The following is a 12,249-nucleotide window of genomic DNA, read 5'->3' on the forward strand; positions in this document are numbered from 1 at the left end:
ATTGAGGCTATATCACAAGTAAGCCTTGGAACACAGACAGCCGAGAATACAGCTAGGAGAAGCGTCACGAGAGGGAAGGAATGATGTTGCATACAGCAAAGGAACATACAGCTGTACAGTGGAACAGGGACACTGAAGCAGGGAGGTCACAAGCTGACATTGCCACTTACATCTCCTTTTTTTGAGGTTCTGAAATGTATCTCTTTTTTCTTCCTTTGTCTCAGATGGGGAATTTTTAGTCTCCAAACCTTTTCATTGAAGACAGCCAGGACAGCAACTTCTCCTCATTCTGACAACCCTCTTCAGAATATTAACTACGTGGTCAGAGTGTTATTTCAAACTGATCACCTCTCCACCACACCCACTTTAAGGGATGGGGGTTGTTAGAGTCTTTGTCAGTAATGCTGGACCTATAGACAACCCCTTAAACAGATTCACCCAGAGGCAGCTTCATAGTATCAGACAGAACTTGTGCACTGGATGGAAAACGGATGCACAGATCACCACACCCTGTCTCTAAACAAGAGAGGAACAGGTTATTGGTAGTAATCTGTGACAAGGCCAGAGGGAAAAAAAAGGAGTAGAAAAGAGGTGTCAACTTGATCCTGAGAGGAGGCTGTTAAAATATATAGAAGTTTGCTATTACCTGGGAAGTCACACAATTCAGCTATTACTATTGATAGCAGTAAAGATGATGTTCAGTGCAGGTAATCTCTATGTCAGGTAAATAATAATAATATAAAAGGACAAGTGTACTTTAAAAAAAACCACAACATAACTGGAACTTTTAATTATCCTTAAGTATTCACACAATATTTGGGTAACCTGAGGTAATGTATCTGGGAAAACAATTCCAGATATCAAAACATAAGGAAATAGGTGTAACAATAGCTCAATATTTTTAAGAATGTGACCTTGACCTTCATACTCAACATATAATGGGCAGGCAAGATCTGAAATTTCAGGGCAAGAAAACAAACAGTGTGTCTTCTAAAGTCAAGGAAAACATTTTTCTGTATTCAGTGTATCGGCCTTACACGATCAATTCTCTGTAACAGCAGAAACGGTGGAAACAATCTTGTAAAATACAGAACTTTTTCTAGCTAATCAATGAAAAGAACTCAAACAGAATAATCTAAAATGCTTAAAATGAAAATGTCATACTTGCAATCCTAGCATCACACTAGAGCAAACATAGTTCTTCATTACTACAAAAAAAATGTATTTTAAGAACATGAGAAAAGGATTGCATTTGTGTGTTTGGAATGTGCCAAATTATCTGCACCTTGAAAAGAGTTATTATTTTTAAGAAAATAATAAAGTAAAATTATGATTTTGACTACTGTTCAAATATTAATGAATTCTAATCAAATAGGTAGAAAATTTTTCTTAAAATATTTTAATATTAAATACACAGGTATTGGTAAAAACCTTTAAATAGCCTCTCTTTCTCCCACGTGGAGAAAGATCTCATCAAAACTTTGACGAGTAGTTCCATGTACAGGGATTTTTAGGATGGGACTTTCCTGACAAACGAAGAAAGAGTGGTTGGGGTTTACATGTTCATGTTTTTGTACTAGAGAATCTATCATTAACATAATTCACATGTTTATAACCTGAATGTCTCAAAATAATAATTTTCATTATATTAACATTCATATATATAGATACAGAAATACTTTTTTTAATAATGCTGTTTTTTTTAAGTTTTATTCATGAAGGAAACAAAACAATAAAATAATTTTTCAAGGGCTGTTCTTAGATCAAGAGCTATGCATTTCTCTTTCAAACAATAAAATCCTTTAAAAGGCTTTACCTAGCAAAGAAAGCTTGGGAGGATGCCATACTGTAAAAAATAATTTTTAAAAAGGCAGCCGTTTATATCTCTCAAATTTATTGTAGATTAAAAAAATGTAATAAAAATCCATTTTAATATTTTATCACAGATACTGATGTTTTTATGGCAAATGAAGGAAAAACTGTGCTCATTTTTGTTAATGAGACAGATATACTAAATCATAGTGCTGTAGCAAGTCTATGTATTCAGACAACAGTGGTGAATTAGCTCTCTTGAAATAAAAAGCATACAAGTCCTCAAGGATGGCAAAGCAATTTAATGCTGTATAGGATTAGCTTTCTGAGAGCACACTGTGGAGGTCCTGAGGGTCTCATAGCTCACTTATTCCAAACTTTTAATATCCTCATTTAAATTTCCTCAGACTTAATAATAGACCCTAAAGTCAGAATTTGCTATTTAGGGAAAATATAAATACAACAATTATCCGTGTAGTACTACCCTCGAAGACAATGAACATGCATACAATCATCCTGCTGGGTCCTCTAGAAATTAGGAAGAATACTGGAGGAGTTTTTGCACATCCTTGTGCTGCACTGTGGACAGATGCTGTTAGACATGACTAAACTGTCCAGATGAGTATCCTCTTCAGGTCAGGCACTGCACCAATAAAACTTCATCTTTTACAGACTGAAGCTGACTTCCATCCAGGCAGCATTAAGCCCAGTTACAGGAATGACACCTATTCTAGTAGAAACACCTCTAACTTAAAAGCGTATAGAGCAATGTGAACTCTGGTAAAAAAAAAAAATAAAATAAAAGAAGTCCTGCTTTTGGTTAATATACGCTTTAATATTACTTTCTCTAAAACATATCCAGAATATTACATGTCCATTTTAAATCAATGCAAACACCTACTGAGGCTACAAGGTAATGGAGAAAGATTAAAAGATTTCAGCTTTTAGTGACCTAGTATAACACTTCATGAGGTCAAATATTTTAAGTTAGAAACAAGTTTTGTGGTTTTTACGATCTGCATCAGTATTTTCACACTATTTAATTTGTTTATTTAGTCAGCTGTAGCATTTCACTAACCTTAATTGTATTTACAAGTAACCTACACAAGACATGCAGTACATTTTTGTGCAAAATAGGAAATAGAAAAAATACCACTCAAATATACAGTCCGAAGCCCTGCTAACAAGAAGAGATTTTGTTTGTTTGCTTTTGTTTTTTTGATTTGTGGATTTGTTGGGGTTTTTTTGTAGACATTGTACATAACATCACTGGTCTAGAAAATAATTGTACCATAGCAGTTCTATGAACACTGACATGTATTTACAAATTGTTAAAGAAACTCTTGAAAAGATTCACTCTTATACTCCGTACTCATATGTAGCCAAGACTTTTAAAGATTAAATATTTCCTCAGTGGAGAAAATAGTATACATACGTACAAATATTTTCTAGAAAAATCCCTGAAGCAATGATATATCTCATATTCATGTGAGATTTACCCATACTTGTGTGAGATGTGAAAGTACCTGTAGAATTGATTGTGGAAAACTGTTGAATCATTTAGATTTAGAATACCTGCACCTCCATAACTGTGTAGTGATTTGGGGTAACTCCAAGTGCCAGAAGAGTCATACAGTTCTCCACACAGAGGTAAATGTCAAGTGCAGTCAAAGGTTTTGATCACCTTTAGCAGAGCATTCACTTGCATTGTGATCACAGCACTCAGTGTATTCTTCAGCCTAACCTTCATGGTTTTGGGGTTTTAGGGTCTTGGGGTCATTTCCAAAGGGTTCTGACATTAAGTGATCCAAGGATGGATGACATTTGTGGCAAACTTCCTTTGGCTAGGCACAAGATGCTCATGAAAGACTGGACAGATCAGATACCAGATTCTGGGGTGGGATGTTTCCTCTTCAGAACACCCTTGAGGTGGCTTTAATAAGCATGTGTATAAGCAGCAAAAGGGGCTCAGGCCCTTTCATCTTTCCACTGCTATAATGAAGCATTTGCCTGTCTGAGGACTGTCTCAATAGGGCACACAAAACAACCTCTGAATGCAGATGAAAGTAGGGCAAGTCTGTGAGAACTGGTGAGTCTGAAAGGTAGTGAACAAATACAAGAGGTAAAGTGAGGAGATATGGAGGAACAGGATGCAGACCTGGAACTTTAGTACAAATCCAGCTGTTAGCATTCTTATGATATTCATCTGACATGATATTCATTTGTTATTAGGTAACGTACCGATGATCTTAAGCCTTAACGATTCTATGATACTATGATTAGTGAATTTTAAGAAATCTTTACAATAATTTAATATCCAAAAATAATTTATCAGTAACCCATCAATATGATGGTCTAACTTCCATAGTCTGTCATAAAGACCACAATCTCCACAACTTCATACCTCTATCCTCATGCTTTTTCTGTTGCTTGGAGAACACAGTATGGTTTTCATTGTTTAGTTTATGAAATGAGATGTTCTGGTGATTGATCTGACTGAACTTAGGCATTTACTATTACATATGATGCATTAGAGTATCTGTCCTGACTTTCAGCTGCCTCTGCTGACAAGCATTTGTCCCCTATCCGTCCCATGTCATATCCGTTAGCCGCACGTAACATCTGCCAGTAGTTTACAAAGTTTCACATGCTGCATGGCATCTCGTGCTGCATAAAATAGCTACAGGTAAGCAATAAATTCCACTTCAGGCTTTTATTATATGGTTACCTGAAATGCTTATAAGTCTACATGGTTTCACTCACTGGATCTCCATGGACTATTATCTGAGTTTAGATACCTAGCTTACATTAGAGACAACTACATGTAGACACAAATGTCTTCATATCCAAACTGAAGTCCACCCTCAGTCTTTAAGAGTGTCTAACTATAAACTTGCATTATCAAAGTCAATGTGTTTTGTAAGATTTCTGAATTTTTTAGACGAAAAAGTGACCTTCAAAAACCTTACAATATTAACAGATTATTCCTTAAATAATTTTTTCTGTATTCTTACAAATATTCTATACTTCACCTTGTATCTTTATACTAACACTATTCAAATACCTTTCTCAAATTAATGTTAAGAATGATTGTGCAATCTAATCATATCCCTTGACATTACAGGAAAGGTAACTAATACAAAAACCTAGAAGAGAGATTAGTATTCACTGAAGAATTACTTATCTGGAAATATCTGACCTACTCAAACACTTCAGAAGAGTCACCTTTCCTAAGATTACTAACAAGAAAAGAGAATAATTTTGTTAATCACCAATTAAGTTTAAAAATTAGCTTTAAAAAATTCAGGACTACTCAAATTTTAAATTAGTATTTTGAGATGTTAAAGACTTTTATATAGAAACTATGACTCTTTTAACTTATTTGAAACAGAATTTTGAATCTTATTAAATCTTGAAGCAAATAAAAACATACCTCTGAAAACAGACGTACTAAAACTCAGAAAATGGAAGCTTAACTTAAGGAAGTTCTGCTCTACTAATAGAACAAAGTCATTAAATATACTACATATTTATTAAAAAGATTAGACATTCAAGAACTGAAATTGAAACCAAGAACAACCCATGAAAATACATAAAAGGAAACAATAGAAGGGTAGAAGAAATTATGTTCAGTACCAGACAAATCTGCAAAAGGAGCAGTAGAAAAAGAAGCTTTTGTTTAATGATAATTGTTACTGAATATATGCACTAGAGATCATCAATTTGTGGAAAACTGAGACTGCAAACAGCATAGGCAGACAACAGGTAGGAACCAATAGACTGGCAAGAAGGTAGAGGAGTTCATTTTGCCACTGTGCACCACAGATAGGCTGCTTTGCATCTCCCATTGCATTGTATTCAGCTGTTCTTGCCCGTTCTGTGGGCTTTGGTATGAAGACATTTTATTGCACCATTTTGAGAGCGTCCTTTGGCTGCTCTGATTCCCAGATCAACCCATATAAAATGAGTGCTCTGCCCCAAAGTGGGACTAAGCCACAGCTGCATTGCAGCACAGTAATGGCAATCAATGTTTTTATCTTCTCCCTTGGGCAGCAGTGTCAGCAGCAGTAGTAACACGCAGCATCTACCAGTGGCACTGCTGTAAGAAGAATCTCTACAGTATGCCTGAACTTATCTGTTCAGAGCCAGGGGCACAGACGCAGAATGATTTACAGTAGCCCAGAATGGCTGGCCTGTACTGGTCAAAAAGGAAAAAAAAAGAAAAAGTGAAAATTATACTAAACTACTACCCTTTGTCTCCAGTGTCTGGTGCATTAGAAAAATGATGCCTCATGGCATGGGGTCATCACAGAAAATATGGGGAAAATGTCAGCAGAAGAAGAACTGCAAGATAAGAGAAATTATGTTCTTGAATGAGAAAATGGAAAATGACCAGTAGAGCAATAACAGTGACTGTCAAGAAGACTTACACAGTGCATTTGGAAGTTTGCAACCCTCAACTTCTATTGCTCTGCTGATAGTTCAAGGACTGAAAAATTATTTGGAAATTAGCATCTCCTGTTCCCAATCCATATTACCTTTCAGTAGTGCTATGAGATATTATAGCAGGCTTTACTCAAGTGAATTTCCCAGCTGTGTTGACAATACTGATGACAAACACATCTACATATCCAGACTCCCCAACAGGCATGCTTCAGCAACTAAAAGGGATGGTACTCCACCATTTTATAGGACATTTTTTGTCTCTGTGGATAGCTACCACCACTTTCAGATGGCCTAGCAAAATACATGGTTCACATCTCCTTCCGAGAGAGAGTATGACAGGCAAACAGATATGTATTTTCATGGAGCTGAACCAGACAAGATTAATGGAGCCATTGCTACTTGGAAGAGCACTTATATTCTTATTACCATGGCTCGTAAAGTTCACAAATGCAACATCATCTATCACCAGAACATCTTTAGTTACCACCTAAGGAGATGCCAGATGGCCGGGGAATAAGTTTTTCATGGAGGAATGGACTTAAATCACTCTTCTTTACTTGGAGTCTAATTCTTGTTTGGTATTTGCAAAAGCGAAAGGGACACATAAAAAAAAAGAATGAGAGCAGAAGTCCAAGTAAAGCTATGGCTGCTACCTGTGCCAGCTGAAACTAGTTCACTCATCTGTGTGAACCAGAAGTGCAAAATCACGAGCAATGTCCTGGCTGAATATTTATGTTAATTTTTGAGAGCTGTTTGCCAGCACTGTGAAATTTCATAGGTAGCAGAGGCAAGTCATTAAGGAATGTCCCTATCTTTTTCCTTTTTTTTTTCATTTCCTTCTTTCCCCTGATGTCCCTGAAATCTCACAGTGCACCCTCTCGCCTGAAGCTTCTGCCTGTAGCTGGGAATCCACATTCAGCAATATTTTAAACCCCAGACCTTCAGCCTTTGGGGTCCAAAAATTCCATTTGGCAGCTCTGGAGTTTGTTTCTCCAGTTCCGGTCTTTGTGTCATTGATACTACCTTACTCAGAAGGGCCAAAACATATGATTACATTTCTACAGTGAGCAATGAACTATAGAAGGCTGTATTAAAAACAAAATGCACAGTGTAAAATGGAAATCAAACCAGATCGAATTCATTTGGAGCAATTTTTTATTTAAAATGTAGAGAATGGGCAGTTGCTGGTTAGCTACGTTACTGTTCTGGGTTTAATGATAGCAGGTGCCCTATCGATGAACAGACATCAGTCAAGAGTATGAGTCTTTCGGGCTTCTGTTGTCCTAAAAGAGAGGTTATCTGGGAGCTGCTGAAGGTTCAGCGACCTTTCTTAGAGTGGTAACGGCATGTGGGCTGCAAAAGGACAGGATGGCAAAGGTACAGAGGAAGGACCAATGGAACTGAGTCTGCAGTCTACACTGGCGTTATTTAGTATATTCGTGTATGAAAAAATGTTAATAACCCTTCGAGCCAACAACAGCCTTATGAGGTCAACAGAGAGAACAGATGTTGCCTGGCTATGAAAAAAAGTTATTCTGCTGTGTCCTAATGACTGCATACCCAATGTGAAGTCATTGGCATATTGGAACTGCCAAGAATCTTCTTATTTCTGCAGCAACCCTCTCTCCCCCTTCTCCCTGTTTTTGACTGTGATAAGTTTACTATCTTATCAGCTGAACTGAAAGGCCATATCATTGGCTGTCTAGTTTAATATCTTTTTTTTTTTTTAATAAACAAGAAAATAAAAGTAGTCACTATTTTCTTCACATTGAGACAAAGGATTACCCTTTCCTTATCACTATAAAATATCTCCAGCTTTTCTGGAGATGTTAAAAACCCATGTTCTGTTGGTGGAAGCAGAAACAGAGTAGGAAAAATGTGGAAGAAAGAGGGAGGGTAGATGAGGGCAGCATGGTAGAAGTATCTAGGATCCTGAATCCCTTTTCAGCTATTCTGAACTGGCAGTTTTTGCAGAAACTAAATTGGTGTTTCAAATTATATTGTGGTGATATCTTTTTTTGGTAATAGGGGTTCCAAGACTGTAAGGAGAAGCACATGCTGCAGTACTTCTGAGAGACTGGAGAGAGAAGCTGCAACAGCAACAGCCACTGCAAGTAAATGGTGGATCAACAAAAGTTAGAGATGCAACAACTAGACCCTCAGGTAGCTAGAGACTGCAGAAGCCTTGCAGTTTAAAATATTATCTGCTGAAAAATGAAAATTTGAGCTAATGCAAACTATTTGTAGATTTGGATTGAAATTCTTTATGACTTCTGTTGGAAAAATCTCAAACTCTTCCTTAAACATGCTCATTTTTGTGTTCAGAATCTTTATTCTTCTTAAATAATTATTTATTCTTTGGTTCATTTTTGGTTTTCACCAATGATTAGGGACTACCCTGCAAGAGAAAATGAAAAGATTGAATATGAGATACATCTTTTTAATTCATTTTTAATGGTTGTGTCAAAACTGAAATATTTATGGAAGAGCGTCTATTGAAAATTTATGAAATTACAGGTTGTATTCTTTAGTCATTTTGAGTGAAGCCCAACTGAAAAACTGATCCTCTGGGTAAACTTCATTTTCCAAAAAATGTTTCAAATGGCTTCACTTGCTCATTTCAGTATGAAACAGTAAAAGCAAGAGAATGAGAAAGGAATTAGAAACCTACAAAATGAAATTATTCTCCATACGGCTTTAATAAAGAAAAAATATAAACTACAGAATCATTCAACTCAGTCAGTCTGAAAAGATTTTCAGGAACACTGATTAGTTCTCAATAAGTTTATCACAATTCTTGTGTAATTACTCCCATATTAACATTACTTAATTTCCTTGGCATAGTCACTCCCATTTTAGTAATGCAATCACAGAATCACAGAATTTTATAGGTAGAAAAACACCTCTAAGGTCATGAAGTCCAACTGTAAAGCAAATGCTGCCAGTACACCACTAAACCAAATTGCTAAGCACCACTTACATATCTTCTAAATACCCCCAGGGATGGTGACTCAGCCACTCCCTGGGCAGCCTGTTCCAGGGCTTGAAAACCCAGTCTGTGAAGTAATATTTCCTAATATTCAGTGTAAACCTCCTCTGATGCAGACTGAGGCCATTTCCTCTGATCCTACCACTTGTTACTTGGGAGAAGAGACCAACACCCACCTCACTACAACCTCCTTTCAGGTAGTTGTAGAGAGCAGTAAGGTCTCCCCTCAGCCTCCACTTATCCAGGCTAAACAACCCCAGTTCCCTCAGCCGCTCCTCATAAGACTTGTTATCCAGACCCTTCACCAGCTTCATTGCCCTTCTCTGGACACGCTCCAGAAGCTCAATGTCTTGCTTGTCATGAGGGTCCCAAAACTGAGCATAGTATTTGAGGTGCAGCCTCATGAGCGCTGAGCACAGGGGCACGATCACTGCCCTACTCCTGCTGGCCACACTATTCCTGATACAAGCCAGGATGCTTTTGGCCTTCTTGGCCACCTGAGCACACGGCTGGCTCATGTTCAGCTGGCTGTCAGCCAGCACCCCCAGGTCCTTCTATGCTGGGCAGCTCTCCAGCCACTCTTCCCCAAGCCTGTAGACTTGCATGGGGTTGTTGTGACCCAAGTGCAGGACCTGGTACTTGGCCTTGCTAAACCTCATACAATTGGCCACGGCGCATCAATGCAGCCTGTCCAGGTCCCTCTGCAGAGCCTTCCTACCCTCAAGTAGATCAACACTCCCGCACAGCTTGGTGTCATCTGCAAACTTACTGAAGGTGCACTCGATACCGTCATCCAGATAATTGATAAAGATATTAAACATAATGAGCCACAACAGTTAGCCCTGGAGAACACTACCTGTGATTGGCTGCCAACTGGATTTAACTCCATTCACCACCACTCTTCAGGCCCAGCCATCCACGTAGTTTTTTACCCAGAAAAGAGTACACCTGTTTAATTCATGAGCTGCCAGTTTCTCCAGGAGAATGCTGTGGGAAAAGGTGTCAAAGGCTTTATTAAAATCTAGGTAGATAACATCCACAGAATTTCCCTCATTCACTAAGTGGGTCACCCAGTCATAGAAGGAGATCAGGTTAGTTAAGCAGGACCTGCCTTTCATAAAGCCATGCTGACTGTGCCTAATCACTTGGTTATTCTGTACATGCCGCATGATGGCACTCAAGATGATCTGCTCCATAATCATCCCCAGTACCAAGGTCAGGCTGACAGGCCTGTAGTTCCCCGGATCCTCCTTCCACCCTTCTTGTAGGTGGACACCACATCAGCAAGCCTCCAGCCATCTGGGACCTCCCCTGTTATCCAGGACTACTGACAAATGATGGAAAGCAGCTTGGTGAACACTCCCGCCAGTTCCGTCAGTACCCTTGAGTGGATCTCACCTAGCTCCATAGACCTGCGTGTGTATAGGTGGTGCAGCAGGTCACTAATCATTTCCCTTTGGATTATGGGAGCTTCATTCTGCTCCCTATCCCTGTCTTCCAGCTCAGGGGGCTGAGTACCCTGAGAACAACTGGTCTTACAATTAAAGACTGAGGCAAAGAAGGCATTAACTACCTTAACCTTTTCCTCATCCTTTGTGTCTATGTTTCCTCCCATATCTGATAAATGCTGGAGATACTCCTTAGCCCTTCTTTTACTGCTAATGTATTTATAGAAGTATTTTGTTTTGTCTTTTACAGCAGTTGCCAGATTAACTCTAGCTGGGCTTTGGCTATTCTAATTTTCTCCCTGCATAACCTCATGGCATCCTTGTAGTCCTCCAATTGCCTGCCCCTTCTTCCAAAGGTCATCAACTATCCTTTTTTTCCTGAAAGCCAGGCAAAGCGCTCTGTTCAGCCAGACCAGTCTTATTCCCTCTCAGCTTGCCTTTCAGCACATAGAGGCAGTCTGCTCTTGCACATTTAAGACTTTCTCCCTGAAGAATGTCCAGAGTTCCTGGACTCCTTTGCCCTTCAGGACTTTCTAGGGAATCTGTCAATCAGTTTCCTAAACAGGCAAAAGTCTAACCTCCAGAAACCCAAGGTAGCTGTAGTGCTGACCCCCTTCCTCACTTCTCCAAGAATTAAAAACTATCATTCTGTAATTGCTATGCCCAAGATGCCTCCAACTATCATATCACCCACAAGGCCGCTGTTCATGAAAAACAGGCCCAGCAGAGCACCTTCCCTAGTTGGCTCACTCACCAGCTGTGTCAGGAGGTTATCTTCCACACACTCAAGAAACCTCCTAGACCGTTTCCTCTGTATTGTACTTCCAGCATACATGCAGTAGTTTGAAGGCCCCATGAGAAAAAGGGCTAGCGATCATGAGGCATCTCCCAGCTGCTTGTAGAATAATTCATTTGCCTCTTCATCCTGGTTGGGTGGTCTGTAACAGAAACCCACCATGATGTCTGTCTTGTTGGCCTTCCCCCTGATTATTACCCAGAAACACTCAACCCTATCATCACCATCATTAAGCTCTAGACAATCCAAACACTCCCTAATATACAGAGCCACCCCACCACCTCTCCTGCCTTGCCTAGCCCTTCTGAAGAGTTTATAGCCATCCATTGCAGCACTCCAGCTGTGTGTCATCCCACCATGTTTCTGTGACGGCAACTATGTCGCAGTTTTCCTGCTGTACAATGGCTTCCTGTTTGTTGCCCATCGTGCGTGCATTTGTGTAGAGGCACTTCAGCTGGGCTGTCATCTGTGTCTCCTTCTTAGAGGAACACCCCTTAAATCCTTTGAGGTATTTCCCTGGTGTCTCCCTCTTGGCTCCTATTACCTCGGTAGGCCCTAGCTCATCTCCATACAACTTCAGCTGTGCTCCAGTGAACCCTGTGCATCTCAGAGACAGGCTGAGTGCCCTCGCTAGCACCCCATCCCTCTAACCTTGGTGTGTCATCCCTCAGCTTGTCTCGGGCAAGCCTGATATTAGCCCCTGCCCCCTTCAAGTCTAGTTTAAAGCTCTGTCAATGAGCCCTGCAAGCTCATGAGCA

The sequence above is a fragment of the Phalacrocorax aristotelis genome, chromosome 3 (assembly GCF_949628215.1).
Source record: "Phalacrocorax aristotelis chromosome 3, bGulAri2.1, whole genome shotgun sequence".
Taxonomy (NCBI): domain Eukaryota; kingdom Metazoa; phylum Chordata; class Aves; order Suliformes; family Phalacrocoracidae; genus Phalacrocorax; species Phalacrocorax aristotelis.